Source organism: Diceros bicornis, chromosome 22 (genome assembly GCF_020826845.1).
Source record: "Diceros bicornis minor isolate mBicDic1 chromosome 22, mDicBic1.mat.cur, whole genome shotgun sequence".
NCBI classification, from domain to species: domain Eukaryota; kingdom Metazoa; phylum Chordata; class Mammalia; order Perissodactyla; family Rhinocerotidae; genus Diceros; species Diceros bicornis.
The window spans coordinates 35,975,715-35,994,265 of record NC_080761.1 but is presented as its reverse complement, the minus strand read 5'-3'; the positions used below and the strand labels follow the sequence as shown (position 1 = coordinate 35,994,265).

Below are 18,551 nucleotides of genomic sequence, written 5' to 3'. Positions count from 1 at the left end.
TCTCCAAAGACATGAGGATGCTGAAAAGAATCTGAACAAACAGGCCTTGTTAAGTTTCCCCCAATGACCTATCATACTTCTCCATAGCCATCTACTCTTCATCAAACCTAACATAAAAATAATCAGTTTTAACCATTGCTTAAGGTCTTCATTTCTTTATGTAGGCTTCTGTGTCATGTAAAACTTAGATTAAATAAATTGTTTGCTTTTCTTCTGTTAATATGTCTTTCTCAGTTTAATCTTCAAACACAGCCAGGGAACCTAAGAGGGTCAAGGAAAACTTTTTCCCCCCTTACACCAATAACTAGTAGGGAGATTGAATCAGTAATCAAAAAACTTAAAGAAAAGCCCAGGACCAAATGGCTTCACTAGAGGAGTCTACCAAACATTTAAAGAGGAATTAACACCAATCTTTCTCAAACTCTTGCAAAAATATGAAGAGGAGGAGACACTTCCAAAGTCATTTTATGAGGCAGCATTATTCTAATACCAAAATCAAAGTTACTATAATAAAAGAAAACTATAGATCAATAGCGCTGATTAATACTGATGCAAAAATCCTCAACAAAATACTGGCAGATAGAATTCAAAAATAAATTAAAAGGATTATACACCATGACCAAGTAGGATTTATTCCTGGAATGCAAGGATGATTCAACATAGGAAAATCAATTAAATATACTACATTAATAGATTGAAGAACAAAAAACACTCAATTGAGGCAGGAAAAGCAATTGACAAAATTCAACACCCTTTCATGAGAAAAACACAAACTAGGAATAGAAGGAAATTACTTCAATATAATAAAGGCTATAGATGAAAAGCCCACAGCTAACATCATACTCAATGGTGAAAAGCTGAAAGCTTTCCTGTTAAGATCATGAATAAGACAAGGATGCCTTCTCTTGCCACTTCTATTCAACATAGTACTGGAAGTACTGGCCAGAGCAATTAGAAAAGAAAAAGAAATAAAAAGCATCTAAATTGGAAAGGAAGAAACCTCTCTGATCACAGATGACATAAACTTATGACATAATTTTGGGTAGAAAACCTGAAATATTCCACAAAAGAACTGTTAGAACTAATAAACAAATTCAGCAAAGTTGCAATATATAAAATCAACATGCAAAAACAAGTTGCATTTCTATACAATAACAGTGAACAATCTGAAAAGGAAATTAAGAAAACAATTCCATTTATAATAGCATCAAAAAGAATAAAATACTTAGGAATAAACTTAACCAAGGAGGTGAAAGACTTGTACACTGAAAACTAAAATAAAGAGGAAACAAATAAATGGAAAGATATTCTGTGTTTATGGATTGAAAGACTTAGTAGTGTTAAAATGTCCATACTACCCTAAGCGATCTAAAGATTCAGTGCAATCCCTAACAAAATCCCAATGTTATTTTTTGCAGAAATAGAAAAAAACATTTTAAAATTCATATGTAATCTCAAAGGACCCAAAATAGCCAAAACAATCTTGGGAAAGAAAAATGAAGCTGAAGGCCTCACTTTTTCTGATTTCAAAACATATTACAAAGCTACAGTAATCAAAATAGTATAGTACTGGCATAAAGACAAACATATAGTCAAATGGAACAAAATAGAGAGCCCAGAAATAAACCTTTAAATATATGGTCAAATTATCTTTGACAAGGGTGCCAAGGCTACACAAGGCAAAAAGGATAGGCTCTTCAACAAATGGTGTTGGAAAAACTGGATATGTGCATGCAAAAGAATGAAGCTGGACTCTTACCTTACACTGTATACAAAAATTCACTCAAAATGGATGAAAGACTTAAATGTAAGACCTGAAAGTATAAAACTCCTAGAAGAAAATCTACGGGAAAAGCTTCATGACATTGGATTTGGCAATGTTTTTTTTGGCTATGACACCAAAAGCTCAGGCAACAAAAGCAGAAAATAGACGATTGGGACTACATCGAACTTTAAAACTTCTGCACAGCAAAGGAAACAATCAACAGAATGAAAAGGAAACCTATGGAATGGGAGCAAATACTTGCAAACCATATATCTGAAAAGGGGTAATATCCAGAGTACATAAAGAACTCTTCCAACTTAACAACAAAAAAGCAAATAATGGGATTTAAAATGGATAAAGAACTTGAGTAGACATTTTTCCAAAGAAAATATACAAATGGCAAATAAGCATATGAAAAGATGCCCCACGTCACTAATCCTCAGGGAAATGTTAATCAAAACCACAATGAAATATCACCTCATGCTTGTTAGGATGGCCACTATTTGAAAGAAGCACAACATAACAACTGTTGATGAGGATGTAGAGAAATGGGAACTGTTGTGTGATATTGGTAGGAATGTAAAATAGTGCCACCGCAATGGAAAACAGTATGGAGCTTCCTTAAAAAAATTAAAAATAGAATTACCATATGACCCAGCAATCTCACTTCTGGGTATATATCCAAAAGAATTGATTACAGGATCTCGAAGAACAATCATGTTCATTGCATCATTATTCACAATAGCCAAGAGGTGGAAGCAACATGCATGTCCATCAAGGGAACAATGGATAAAGAAAATGTGGTATCTACATACAATGGAGTATTATTCAGCCTTAAAAAAGAAGAAAATTCTGTCATTTGCTACAGCATGGATAAATCTTGAGGATATTATGCCAAGTGAAACACGCAAGGCACAAAAAGACAAACACTGCATAATTCCACTTACATGGGGTAAAGTAGTCAAACTCTTAGAAGCAGAAAATAGAATGGTGGTTGCCAGGGGCTGATGGAAGGCAGAAAAGGGGAGTTGTTCAATGAGTATAGTGTTTCAGTTTTGCAAGATGGAAAAGTTCTAGAGATCTGCTGCAAAACAAGGTACATATAATTACCACCACTGTACTTTACACGGAAAAATGATTAAGATGGTAAATTTTATGTTATGTGTTTTTTACCATAAAAACAAGAATCTAGTTAACCTCCTTTACTTTCAAAATGACCTAAATTAAAAAAAAAAAGTCTGCTAATTTGAGGAGACTGAAATTCAATGTAATTAGGCAGATCAATGAAACTGACTGAATTTGTTTCCAATAAAAATCTGGTTGTTCCCTTGGTCAAAATGTTGGCTTCAGCATAGAAAATCTGCACAATACACATTAGTTATGTCATTTTTATTTTCAGTTTTAAGGACAATGTCAATCTAAATATCTAATATTGATATCTATCGCACTTTAGAATTACATGTACACGTTGAGAAAGGAGCTTGATGAAGGCATATGTGATTAATTCCATGCAACAACAAAAAATATACCCTCAAGAGAGGCATAAGAATCTCAGATTGCTAGTGCCAATAGAAACCATAGTTAATAATCGAGTCAGGCTACCTCATTCCATGAGACATATGCAGACTCAAGACTAATGCCTTGCCCAAAATTGTATCACCACTCAGTGGCAGAAACAGGACTGACATTGTGATCTTCTGATTGAAATTCACTGATATTTCCACAATACTAAAGAATTGAGAAACATTATATTATGGTCTGATCAGTGTGATATTAGCCTTTACTATTCCATCAACACTTCCTGATGACAGTTTAGAACTGGATAAAAATGAATCATCTTTTTAAAGAAAGGAACAATTCTACAACTTGGATTAAATAGGCACTAATCTGCGTGAGCATTCATGAGCAATTCTACTCTATTATATTTGATGTCATATTTACTTTGATGTAAATTCAATAAATATTTTATAATTAAGAATCACTCCTCACATTGTGCTGTTAAAGAAATGAAGCTATGGAGGTATTACAATTACCTAGAAGTTATACACACCTTCAAAAATGGTAGCTGGCAATAAAAATACATTGCTGATTTCCATTCTTATCCTCTTGTATTCCCTTACCTCTGAAAATCACTGCTAGCAGATTAAATGGTTTGCAAATAGCCGTTCTCTTGCGGTAAAAATTAGCATAAATTCAATGTTAATTCATCAATTCTAGCTTTGAAGGACCAAAATGAGGGTGATAAAAGCAGATGCCTGGCATATGGCAACAGATGGGTCACCACATTTAAAAAGAGCTAATGGGAATAGGATGGTTCACTTTTCTCAATTATTATCACATAAGGTGAAAAGGATGGAAAAGGAAACAATCAAGGCAATGCAGACTTGATTGGGTCCTAATTTTTCAATAGTTTTTAAGTGTCCTATTAAAATATAGGACTTGTAGTTTGCTAGTATGTTTCATGTCATAGTTCTGTCCATAACCATGTAGAAAAGTCCGTAACAGAAAGAGTCAAGCAAAAATAGGTAGGAACCTACAATACCCACTAGCAAAACATGGCTGCTAGTGGCAAGAATTATTGGAGCAGATGGCACATGATGAATTCGTCAGGACGTGTCCACATACCCAGCTTCATCATAATACTAAGTTTTACTGTTTTTGCTCAGATGACGCCTTATCCTAACATTACACTGAAAATTTCATCTATGAAGCATTTACCATTTTATATTATAATTACACATGCTTTTTAAAAATAAACTAGAGTTAACAGTGATGCTTATGATAAAACTTTGACTCAATACCCATAAAACCACTACAGAAATACACTAACATGGGATGCTTGCCCAATGAACTAGTATCTAAATTACTGTTCATTTTTAAGGAACATTCCATTATCCATTTGGAGTTGGTTCCATAAATACAATTCATAAACTCAGATGATAAAACAGAAAACAAAGTATTTATGTTCACACGTTATGCTAAATAATAGCTGGATTTTAGATAAGATTTTTACCTTATAATTAGCAAAGATGACACCAAATCATGTTTTCCCTTGTGTGTGAATTTTCTAAATAAGGCTCTATTTGGGCTGATTTGAAATTTCTCTATTAAAGAAAGTATATAATTCCTACTCAAATAAAATCCTTAAAGAATATTCTGAAGTTAAAACAAAACTTAAAAGCTTACCCTAAATTATAATACAGAAAAAAGACAAAGTTACCACAATAAAAGCTCAAACTTTCATTCAAACTATCACTAGAATTTGAGCTTATTTTCTACTAATTAAAATCCTGGTGGATGCAGCTTAAAAAATATAATCCGTGTTGTACCTAGGCTCCTCTAAAAACAGTAAAAAAGCCTATTTTTCTTCCCCACTCTCTGTCTCTGTCTCCCCACTCAAGAATTACAGAAATGTAATTCTTGCAATCAATGAAAACTTGGCATTGGTGTCTCCTAACACTCTGTATTTGCTGCTTTTATCAATTAATCCGAGTGAGATTCCCACTGCCACTCTGCAATCACAGCAATAGCATCTTTCTAGGCTGGCTTCGCAATGATCAGAATTCACTGCTCAGGAGGTAGCAGAAGGAGCAGCTGGAGGTGGTGTACTGAATTCTGGGAAATACGCATAGTTCTCATGAGAAAAGCCCTGTGATGGTTGATGGCAGAAACAAGAAGGGTCCTGGTAGCAATGCATTTTAAAGGTAGGGGAGGTTTTTGTTGTTGATAGTGTATTTGCTGTTTTGATTTTTTTCTTACTGTTTTTGTCATCTCACACACAAATTTTTAACTCACCCAAGTTAACTTGCTTAGTGACAGCAAAGAATTCCAACAACATTAATAATAATAGCATAAACAATAATAGCCAGACTTTTTAAAGCACTAGTTCTGGGCACTATGACAAGTACTTTGTATATATATTTTTTCACCTAGTCTTCATAAAATCTCTAAATGGTAGATATTATTATCTTCAAATAGCAGCTCAGAGAGGATCTGTAACTTGCCAATGTCACACAACTAGAAAGTGATGGAGCCAGGATTCAGACCTAGATCTGTCTGGCTCTGAAACCCAGATGCTTACCTGCTTCCTTTCCCCTGTGCAAGAGCTCAGAAAACAGCATTCACACACCACTTTATAAAAACAAACTACTTGAATATTTAGTCTGACAAAAAGAAATCAAGAGTTGGAAAATCATGTTGCAAAAAGAATGACATTTATTCTCCCAGCCTAGGAATTATTAAGGAAATAACCTGAAATGTGACATCACAACAAAAATAAGAAACAAGTTAACTATCCAGTATTAGGAAAATGGACATAAAATGGACTATTTTTCAGGCAATACAAATTAGGTTTAGGAAAATCATATAGGAAGAGGTTTATGAAACAATGTCAAGCAAAAATATAGGCTCTACAAAAAGTAAGATATAAGGTACAACTTCAACAATGCAAAGGAAAAATTATAGAAGAAAAATACTTGAATAAGATAAGACAAAAATGTTATAAAAATGGACTATGGGTAATGTAATCATAGTTTTTTTTCCTTTATATTTTATGTACTTTAAAAAATATGTATCAGGAATGCATATTACATTTCAATCAGAAAAACCCTTAATTACAAAATAGGTCAAACAATCATAAACACAAAGAATTATTTAAATAGCTATTCATGGATAAATGTCGTTTGGATGATCGAAATATACTTAATTTTTTTGTTCAGAAAATGTCAACATACTAATAAAGGCAACTTAAATTTATTGAGGGCATATTGTGTAGTCATAAAATCTGTAATTACAGAATTTTATCTGATAGGAAGAAAACGAACATTTTTCAAATATTTATATCTTGTACAAGTATAATCTTTTCTCTTTCTTTGTTCCAAAAATATTTTTGTCAGTTTTTGTTTTATTGCATATTTTCATTCCTCAGTAATCAACAGTGTGCTTTCTTGTTTATGAGTGTTTCAAAAGTACAACATACTTTAAGGATCCCATAATATAAAACACATGTTTAGTTCTCAAGAAGAGAATTGTAAGAAAAAAATAAAGTATTAAAAAATATAACACAGCTTTCATTACATAACTTCCCTAAAATAACTACAATTGGTCCTAATGCCTATCAAATCATATTGAAACTTCTTAGCTTAGTATTCTCTATTAATTGGGATTATTTTACCTTTTCAATCTTATTTTCATTAATTTCAGCATAACCTTCCCATCTACCTCAGTCATTCTCATTACAGTTTCTTAGGCCATCAACACTTACACTTCCCCCAGATTTGCTCAAGCTATTACCTCTACCTACTGTTACCCTCCTTTCTTTGAAGGTCCCTTTCTAGATAGCTTTATTAATTTATTCCTCCAACACTGAGCTCTTACACTCTGCTAAATTCTAGAGATGAAACAACTGGTCATGGCTCTAGCTGTGAGAGAATTTATAGTCTAGTTAGGGACATAAAAAAGTAAAAAATAAAAAACGAAAGCAAAATACAATGTTATCAGTGGAAAGACTTAAAGGATAAGAAGTCAGAATTAACTGGAGGAGGTATGAAGGATAGGGGTGGGAGAGTAAGAAAGATCCAGGCAAAAAGAACAGCACATACAAATGTCAGGAGACAAAAGTACACACGGCATATCTGAAGAACGGAGGTGGGGCTGGAGTTGTATGCTAAGATGTAAATGACCAGTTCCTAGGCACAGTATTAAATGGTTATGATATAATTTGTTTCTTATAAAAATTACATTTTAGTACAGATCATGAACCTTTGGGATTAGACTGGAATTTTCAATACCATTGAAATTAAATATTGCTATTATTTTAGTTGTCTCCTCATTTCCCTACCTATCTGATTGATTTGCAAGTAACCTGAAATCCAGGTCTTCAATTTCATTTGTATTTCTTCTGGGGCTTATATAGGAGTGGGATATAGCAGATGCTTAAAAATGTGTGTTGTATTTACTTGATTCTTATTATAGCAACATTTCTAGAAGCAGAGATGGGGAACAATGTCCAGGGGGGATACTTACATAGTTAAATAATGTGCAACTGAGAGTTTCCATCTGTCTTTAAGGCCCAATAAGGAGTAAGGATTTGGAAATATGTATATTTACTATAGATATGCATCATCAGGGTTTAATTGGAACAACAAAAATTTGTGGCTGGGGCAAAATTAATTTCATATGTCAGATCAAGAGACGGCAAACAGATTCTTGTTAGATTCATTTCCAAGTGTGTGAATCAATCTGACATTCTTAGTATGTACTTAATTTATTTGTTCTCGGAAGAGTTAGCGTACTTGAGTAGCGCCAAATTCTATTGACAAAAAGGCACTGGGTTATTTTCACGTAGACGATAAGTTTTTCAAGTTATCTGATCCTATTGACACAAAATCAACTCAATGATGTATAAAAATAAAAAAGTAAAAGTGCATTTCTTCTTAAAGAATTTTGGGTGAAATCCAAATAGAATCCATTTATCTTAAGACTGAAAGCAAACAAAAATTAAATAACAGTTAATGTTTTGAAATCACTGAGCATTCCCAGTAATGATGTCTGGACTTTTGGAATTAAAGTGTAAATGGAAATGCATTTCCTCTGTTTATATTGGCCGCTCCATGGCACTCTGAACAACCAGTGTGGAAAGTGGGAAATCTGGCTTTGTCTTAATCTATTGTAAATCACTCAGTATCCATATCTCCATTTCCAGCTCAGCAATGTGAGCACTTGATAGTGCTCCTAGGAGACTTAATTAATGGTTAGTGGTTTTAACAGTGTTACAGGCTCTAACAATAATCATTTCAACCCACTTGCTTATTAATGCCAGTAAGGTAAGATGGTTGTGCTATGATTATTTAAGTCTCCAACATAGAAAGTAGCATCCATTTGTGAGTTCAGCCTTATTTATTTATTGACTGCTAATGGCCATATTCTGAACTTGTTTCATTTATTAATTAAATCAAAATGGGCAGTTCCATTTTGTGCTGGCACTGTTCTTCAAAGCATGTTGATTTTCCACGACTGTTGCTAAGTAAAGTCATGGTTCAACAAAAAGATTGCTTTGTATCATGACTGGAAGGAAGATTGTTTGAAGAAGCTTTTTCACTGTGTCTTTTTCACTTCCCTTTAAAGTTATAGTATACATCAATATAATACATGACAACCATTAAAATCTCAAAATTTCTGATCTTATGTGTGAATCCATATAAAATTTCAACTTCAACAGACTGGAAGTAGTCAATTGCTTCGCTGAATAAGTTTCTCATCTCCTATGAAATTAGTCTCTTTTAATCCCACTTGTAAATGTAAATTGTAACGTGGTTGGAAATGAGGGCAATTAAAAATTACTGCCATTGAGTAACCAAACAAGTCCACATAATGCTTAGCAGGACATACAGGATGTTCATCAGTCTAACTCTGCTCCAAAGATCATGGACAACAAATATTTATGCTGATAAAAATCAACTTGAATAAATGATAAACCATAGAAATCATGCCAATATGGATATCTAAGAAAATAGTTTCATTTTACATTAAGCATACCGGTGTGGAGAATACAGAGTTCATTTCCGTATGGTACCAGATTACCTGGAAGCAGGACACATGTTGGCAGACATAGCGGTAATTTATATAGTTTCCCAGGCTCCGGAATGATGGTGGTTGGGGGGAGGGACAGAGTGGTGGACAGAGGGGGTAAATTTCAAGATCCATTTCTAAGTCCTTAAATAAGTTTGGTCCCTATTAAAACAGCACGTAATCTGGGTTCATCATCAGAGTCCAATGTCTACCAAAATAACCCTTGTCATATTCTAGTTCATTTTTCCCCACTGACAAAAACACACTTATAGAGACCATAAATCTCTTCGTTATCCTGACTTTCTTCTCATGTATTTATTCTGGCATTTCCAAACTAATTTTTAAAGACCTCCAAATAAGGAATAGTTGGAATAAGTATTACATCACAAAACAAATACAAAAACAAATTTTAAAAATGAAGTAATAAACTCAAAGTTAAGAAGCAGAGTATAAAAGTTAAAATTCTATTTCATTTCATCAGGGTTGTCAGAGCCATAGTTCTTGGCAAACTGAACCTAGCCAGATTAAGAGAAAGACAAGTGAATATTTTTCTAGAGTTAATTCAACATATGGATTTTACTATTAAATAATATAATCCCCAAAAGGAGTTTGTGTGAATTTTAAAAACTAAATTTAATATAGCACATGGTGATAGTTATGGTATAGCTCGATTCATGACTTCCTTGGCCAACAAGTATAATATCATGCAGGAGCCTATTATTAATAGTTACATTTATTGGATAAATACTATATTCTAGCTAATACATGCTGCAAACATTGCACTGAAACATATGCTGCAAATGTTATACTCATTCTCTGATCAGCATAACCTCATAACCCCAGAACTGGGGAAAGAAGAAATCATATGTGAAAATGCTTTGCAAACTATGGTATACAGTGCAAAATAATGACTCACAGGAGAAATCTTTTCTTAGGCAAAAATTCTAAAAGACTGTCTCTTTTTCCTCACTTAACAAAACTGGCTCTCAGAATCCTTGCTCCCCAACAGCTTAAATACTAGAAGCCAATAGTGTCATTAGTGTATCCAACATTAAAAATATATTTACTCAATACCACCTATGGTCCAAAATCCTCCACTTACTATTTCATATAGATCACAAGCTCTGGCTGAAAGATGATTTTGTGAGAATAGAATTTCTGGCATTAAGTCCGTAGGAAGGTGAGAAATTGAAGGCATATTCTTCTAATTGCCTCTACTCTGCTTCAGGTAGACCCACTTGTATTATCTAACTGAATGCTGGCATCAGGTAGGCTTCTGATGGATGTAAGGTGGATGTAAGGTGGCCACTTGTGGTGCTCTGTTGAAAGATATTCTTAGGACAGGTCTGAAGTCACCAGGAAAATGTGATGTAAGTCATTAATTATGACTGCAATGTATGCAGAAGGAAGGAAGGACAACATTTATGCTCCATAACTGTTCGTAAGAAATGCTCACTAAAGTATTTAGAGATAAAGTAATATCATGTCTGCAACTTTTAAGTTGAAGAATGTTTAAGGAAAAGTGTGTGTGCAGGCGTGTGTGTGTATGTGTGTAGAGAAAGACAGAGAGAGAGAGAAAGAGAGGAGGGGGAGGGAAAGAGAATGAGAAGGTAAATGTAAAATGTTAACAAGTAGGAGAATCTAGGTGAGAGGTATACAGTGATTTTTGGTACTATTTTTGTAGTTGTATGTCAAGTCTAAAATTATTTTAAAACAAAGATTTTTTAAAATTCCTGCCACATACTTGGAACTCCTCCTATGAATGATACAAATAAAGATGGAGATTGAAAGCAGCAAAAGCCCATGTAGCGTAGCTTCTTGGAAGGTGGTAAGACTAATGCCTTTGGGAAAGTATTTTTAAATGTTCATGTAGGGACAAAAAGATTCAGAAGGAAACACATGCAGTTGCTGGTTTAGTACCAATACTAGACTATTTGGTAGCCATTTTTCATCTTTTGAATCTAGTTCCAAATTAAAAACAGAAAAATGGGTTGATTCCTTGAAACTCCTTCCAATTCTAAAATCTTATAATGAGACTCAAGAAACCTAGATTTTCTCATTCTGTCCATCCAGCTTACCCATCTGGACATGTGCCCAAGTCACATTGTACTCATAAGTTCCCAAGTCTATACCCAGGGCTGTGCCAAGGACAGTCAGAGAATTAACGCCCTAACCATTAATGCTAAGTACTCAATTACGTGGCCAAAATAAATGATCATTTATTTTCAACCAAAACCACATAGAGTGTACCATTTATCAATATGTATGCTATAAAAATACTAAAAATAATGTCTTTTTTTCTTTTAAATTCTTTCTTTGCACTCTGAAATTTCAAAACCTCATTCTGGAGTAGAAAAAGAGGACGGCAAAAAATAAAATGTGCCTTTTCTTTGTGCCCTTAGAGAAGAAAAGCAACTCTTTCATTTCTATGTTCTGCCAGTACCCCTAAGAACAATGGTCCCCAAGACTGACAATATCTAAAGACAGAGTAGATGCTGCAACGAGGAAGAAACTCTGCTGTATCACTTCAAAGCGGGCAGAAAAGTTCTTTTTTTCTTTCTTTCTGTTTTTTTTTTTAAGTCAAGTGTCACAGTAACAATACTACAAAGATGTTTTAGTCTTTCTTTAACCAGGAACCTAAGTTCCAGGTGACTGGACTTGGCTTGTGGGAGGAAGAGGAGGGATTGGGGTTCCGTGTTCCAGTACAAAAAGGGAATGTTGCTAATGTACTCCAAACACAAAAATTAGAAGCAGGACTAAGATATACTTTAATTTACACATTAAACAAATGCTGAGTCCCTAAATTATCGGCTGGGCATTACAGAAATACAGGCATTGCTTAGTCATAGCCTCTACCCTCAAGGTGATTATAGTGAGGGAGAAAAAGATAGTGAACAATATTATTAACCAAGTTGAAATATATAGCCTAAAATTTGGCACAACAGGAAAGTGACAAATGAAGTTATGTACATAGAACTTTGTCAGATTTTCACCCTGTGGAAATCTTTAGCCTCAGAGACTTACAAATATATTTTAAATAATAATGTGCTTTTACTGCAGAAAGATTTTCATCAGTGAACAATACTTAGTCTACCATTAAATCATTAAGTTATAGTGTGACTAAAATCATTGATCTAAGTGATTAAATTAAGTTCTATTTGGTGCCTCCTTGTGTATTATTTCTTTGCAATACAATTTTATCATCACCTTTTAAAATGGTAGAAGACTAGAGGATGGTTTCAGATTCTTGCCCATGAAATCCCAAAAAGGGCTTTGTCTGTAGTCAATTATTTTTTATCCTTTTCTGCATTCTGAGCAGTGATTAATTTTATCTCTAAAAACCTATATGAACATCTGTCCGAGTCCTAATATTTTCTTTTCTTTTTTTTTTTTTTGTAAGTAAGGTCAGCCCTGAGCTAACATCCATGCCAATCCTCCCTTTTTGCTGAGGAAGACTGGCCCTGGGCTAACATCTGTGCCCATCTTCCTCCACTTTATATGGGGCGCCGCCACAGCATGGCTGGAGAAGCGGTGAGTCGGTGCACGCCCAGGATCCGAACCCGGGCCGCCAGCAGTGGAGCACACGCACTTAACTGCTATGCCAGGGGCTGGCCCCTGAGTCCTAATATTTTCAACTCGTCTAATTTCTGGCAAGAAGCATAAGGCTCATGTAAAGAGACTGTGGAATGCTTTGTAAATATTTCTGAGAGTAGTCGTCAACTCCACGATCTTCTTGGGATAATAGACTTGTTCATAATTAGCATCAGCCACTATGACTAAAATCCTGAGGGGTCAGTTGGATTTTAATTCACCTTTCTCTACAAAGAGGACATTCCAGAGTTGAAGTGGCCAGTTCTTACTTGGGCACCAATCATTCCAGGTGTTGCTTCTGTGCAGGATGCTCAATGCCAAATTTAGCAACTCAGATGGAGTATGTGCAGGACAAGAAGTTATTTTACACATAGCCATGCCCCCTTCTTCTATGAAAGAGAAGAAAAGGAAGAAAGAGACAGATGAATAGTAGGAAAAATGCTAGTCTCATCTTTTCCTGTAAGTATCAAAGAGTTAAGCCATTAATCAAATGGGAAGGACAAAAAATGATGCTTAATGAGTGCTTACTATTTAGCAGGCAGAATCTCTGCTACTTTACATATATTAAAGTCATTATGTGCTTTAAGACACATAGCTGGTAAAAGGCAGGACTATGATTCCTTGAATTCAACTCTATTTTATTCTCAAGCCCATATTCTTTTATTTTTATTTTTTAAAATATCTATTTTTTTCTTATCAAAATACAATATATACTCAGTGCAGAGAAACTGGATAAAACAAAAGAGCTCAACAGAAAAACCAAAAAATAAAGTCACCCATAACCCCACCATCCAATGATACCACTGTTAACATTATAGGATATTTTATTCCAGCCTTTTGTTCTAAGCATGTACATATCCATAACCATTTTCTCTCTCGAATAAATAATTTCACAACACAATTTTAATAGCTACACAAATTTCTATCATATGTACATAAATAACCTACCTACCATTATTAGTCATTTAGACTATTCCAATTTTTTTCAAATCATACATAATACCAAAGGTAACACTTAACCTATATCTTTGTACAAATTCATTATTGTTTCCTTAGGATAAATTTCTATGTTTATCCTAAGTATTATTGGCAGCAGAATTGCCATGTCAGGGAGTATCTTGTTTTAATATAGTGTCAAGTTTACCTCTAAAGATGCCTTAAACATACACGTCCAGCAAGGGTACAGGAGAGTGCCCATTTTTCTCCATACTTGCCGATACACGGCATTGCCATTCTTTTCTCATTTTGCAGGAAAAGCGAGCAAGTCTTTTATTTTAGTCATATACATATAAACCTAGGAGAAACCCATTGAGCTTTCATTGTATGTTACACTTGATAGAACTTCCATCTTAAGTTATAAATCCATGGCTTGTAGGCACACACGCTGGAGCACATTTTTCCCCCAAGATGAATGATGATAGAGTTTATCTTTTGATGAACAACTGGAATTGCCAATTAACAAATATAGTGAACAGAGGTGTCTGAAAATGGAATGGTCTGCCGTGGGAGCCAGTGAAGTCTCCATCACTCAAGAAGTTCAAGCAAAGGATGGATGGTCAACCTACAAGGATACCAGTAGGAAATTGGTCTAGATGACTTCTAAAGTTTCTTCCCACCCTAGGGTTCTATGGCACTCGTTTCTGTTTCTAGAGATTATTGACTCTGTCTTTTTGCCTCATCAACTGTGATATTTTTTATACAGAGTGGCTCTCTCTGACTGCTGTCCTTTGCCAATAATCTATCCAAGGTGGCAGCACTGTAAGTTGTGCTTTGAAACGATATATAATTTGCTGAATCTAGAAAAATAGCTGCAACATGAGCTCCTAAGAGTCTCAATTTTAAAATTATACACACACACATATATCCACAAATACATTCACAAACATATGTCTATAATTATAGCTAAAGGTATATAAGAAACTATAGGTATGCTTGTAAATGTTCAGAAAATTTCTAGGAGGATACATAAAATATTCATAGTAGTTGTCTCTAGGGAGTGGAAATTGGGAAAAAGGATGTGGGGAATTTGCATTTTCCACTTTAGATCCTTTTATACTGTTTGCATGTTTTAGTAACAGCATGTATCATTTTAATAATAATAATTATAAAATGTTATGAAATTAAGAGAAGACGTGGAAACAAAGTTAACTTCACACCAATAAAAAGCCAATAGTAACCATGTATGATTAAATTCTCAGCAAATGAACTACAAGTAGTTCTCTGAGTTGAGCAGCTTTGAAAGTTGGACTTTATCGCCATGAGGAGGGACTTTCCTTCTCAATTTTGGTCTCAAGCTTTATTTTTTTGGCACCAAAACAACCATTCAGTGTAGACAAGTTTAGTTAAATGTCTTTGGCAAAAAAAGAAAATCAGAGAAACTCTTAGAATAACAGGCTGGGCTAGCAATCACTGAGTTACAGCACACGTATCTCACTGTTTGCAACGCTGATGTTAAAACCTTTTTATGAGTTTACTGAGGTGGGTGTTAATATAGCAACAATTTTACTCTGCTTACTAAATATATGAAAAGTTAAAGACTTAAATCTGGCTTACTTCAGGTGTCCTAATTTAAAATACAGAGACAAAAAAGAACACTTCACAATTTTAATTACAAATAGATAATCCTGATCATTTTTAGTTTACACAAAAATAAGACATATTATCCAGCAAATGTTTTTTAAAAATTAAAAATTATTTCACAAAAGTAATGTGATGCTGATAGTAGAGGAGGCATGCATGTGCCTGTGATGTGCCCCTAGAACTTAGAAATGAGGGAAATGATTATCCTCTGAAAATCTGAAATTGATTATAAGACATCAGAGATCAGGGGTGAAAACTCACTCCTAGAGACCATCCAGGATGACCAATTTCTGATTGATGGGATTAACATTTTGGAGAATAAAATGTGAGAGGATATAGGCTGAACTGCAGCGCACATGCTGGCCGACACAACTAAGACCGGTAAGGGAAATGGCTGTCCTGAAGCAGACAAATGAAGTGCTGGGTCCAGTAGTGCCAGGACACCATCAAACTCCTACCCTAATTCTCCACCCTAAGTCCTTGCTGCGCCAGTCTTCTAGCTTTCCATGACACGGGCCTTCAGAGTTACAGCTTATTGGTCAGTAATACATCATAGTTCTAGTTTTATACCTTCCTTTCTTTGAAGGATATTAATTATTTATGCAATTGAAGAATCAAAAGTTGTGATTATGTCTGATCTCTAGGAATAGAATCTGTTTTGTCAACATAAGCATTCCAAAGTCTGAACAAATCTAAGATGTTTTTGAGCCATGAGGACTAAGGGCACACTAAATTCTAGGGTGACCATTCTGCCTTCTCCATGTAACAGGGATCACCTTGTGCCATATTAGCCTTTTGGTCCAACTTTTATTTATAATAAAAATAATAAATTTTACTAATATTATTATTACCAGAAAAAAACTCAACAAGAAGGTTAGGTTAAAATGGTATATCATTGAAGAGAAGTACATTCCAATTTAGAGCCTTAGTTATTTCTTCAGTTGAAGGATGAAGTGTTCTGATTAAGCTAGATTTCTGTGGATGGAATTTCCTTTCTAAAAGAACTATGAAATATTTGGATAATCACTGATAAAAAGCGAAGTAATTGTCTCTTCTTTTTAATTAGTAACTAGTTGAGGTTCATATAAGAGAGGTGACAAAATAAGATAAAAATGGCCTCGATAAACATTTCCAGAGCTCTATCAGGTATCGGTCTACATTACCTAATACCCCACAGTGCCATCTCTTAAGTGGGCAAGGAGTGAGAATGAAATGACATAATACATGTGGATTGTTTGCAACACTAACTGGCATGTTGTAATCGTGCAATAAATGTCAGGTAACATAAAATATTATTATGTAAAATAAGGAAAATAAAATCCAAACACACCAAAATTATGTAAGTATATATGCACATATATATGCAGCAAAGACAGAAAAAGACCTGAGAGGATTCACACCAAACTGTCAGCAGCAGTTTCTTTTAGGGTAGAGAGTAATATGGGGGAGGTGCAGTATCGGGGGTAGGTGATGCGGTCACTTTTGTTTTTCTTTTTACGATATGTCTGTATTTCTGGAATTTTTATAATGAGAAAGCATATATTTAATTTTTAAAAGGTAACAATAATATTTTTAAAGGACTACCAAAAGATCCATTGGTAGATGTATGATGAAATTACCGTAAAAATGTTCATTCACAATAAATGGGCACACTTTATGGTGCTTAGAAAAAGTATGGTTTGGGAGTAATTTGGATCCAGCATATAGCCAGGCTCACAGCGGTTCTTGTTTGAATGAATGGCTGGGAAACCACTTAGGGTGACTTAGTCAAGTTACTTAACCCCTGTAAGTCATAGTTTCCTTACCTGTAAAATGAACACCATAATAGCTATATATAAACATCCTGTATAATATTTAGCCCCTTTTTAAATAGGCGAATTATTTAGGTTTTACTTTGAAGTCTAAGACTAAGATTTTTGAAATATATGTTTGAAAATATAACCTTTTTTTCCCTTGTAAATTCTATAAATACAGTTTACATCAATCACAGTTTGGATCAATGTGTTTCAAACACATTTAGGAAGTCATGGCAGGTGTCAAGATTCCCAGTTTCTAGTTCTTTCTAGTGAGTTATCTAAGGTCTGAGCTTTATCCTGAACAGAATCTCTCTGTGAACTAAAATGCCACCAATGGTAAGCTAGTAAAACCCTAAGTCATGAACACAATTGAGTTCCAGTGCTGAGCTGTGAGCCCTGAACCGGTCAGGGCAGGGAATTCCTCACTAGCAGCTCTTGTGGAGCAGGGAGAAGTATGTATGGAGATCTTGGTGATAGTAGCAAAAAAGAAAGGGTACCACTGCTGGAAACCAGGCAACTTTTGAATATGTTCATCCAAATCTTGAGTGTTCCAAAGACAGAAACTGTGTTTAAATTCTTGTTCTTCCCAGGGAGGGCTTATGGTAAATAAGCATCCAGTTTAACATGTCTGATGTTTTGAAATTCCGGAAGAAGAGCAGATATATACATTTAATCCTGGGTGTCAACATGAGCATTGAGGTACTCTCAAACACGAAAAGTAATAGCACAATCATGGTTTAAAGTTCAGATTGTGACCTCAACCTAGCTCATCCCCTTACTATCTCAATAGTCTGGAACATTAACAGTAAACCTGTATGCTTTATCTATAAAAGAGTTGTGAAAATTATGTTTAGTTAAGATTATTATAAGGTTTCAGTGGGATAATACATATAAAATGTTTAACACAGTGCCTTACACATAGAAAGGTCTCACTATAAGTAACCAGTCTCTGCTCCTCAAACTTCCTAGGCTACCAGAAATTAGGTTCTACAATTCTTTAATCTATGCTACTATACTCTGCTCGCACTGAAGTGAGGAAAGGCTACACATATTTCTTTTCTGCTTTTGTGTAGAAACATGGTCTTTATGGAAGATCTGATGACACGGGAGGTGCTATGACAGTCAGTCTGGTAGAGGAGGGGCCTATGCTTCCATCAGTCCCAAAGCCACATTGCCCACCTAGGGCTACTTGTGTAACATCGACAGAACAGCCATGTAACTGACATAATACCTATTACTACCATCATCCT

At 34.7% G+C, this 18,551-nt stretch overlaps 1 protein-coding gene across 1 annotated transcript in view; it reads right to left on the bottom strand.

Moving 5' to 3' along the window:
- LURAP1L (leucine rich adaptor protein 1 like) overlaps positions 1-18,551 on the bottom strand; it is a 44,844-nt gene that overhangs the window by 18,682 nt on the left and 7,611 nt on the right. The gene's annotated exons all lie outside the window — the stretch shown is intronic.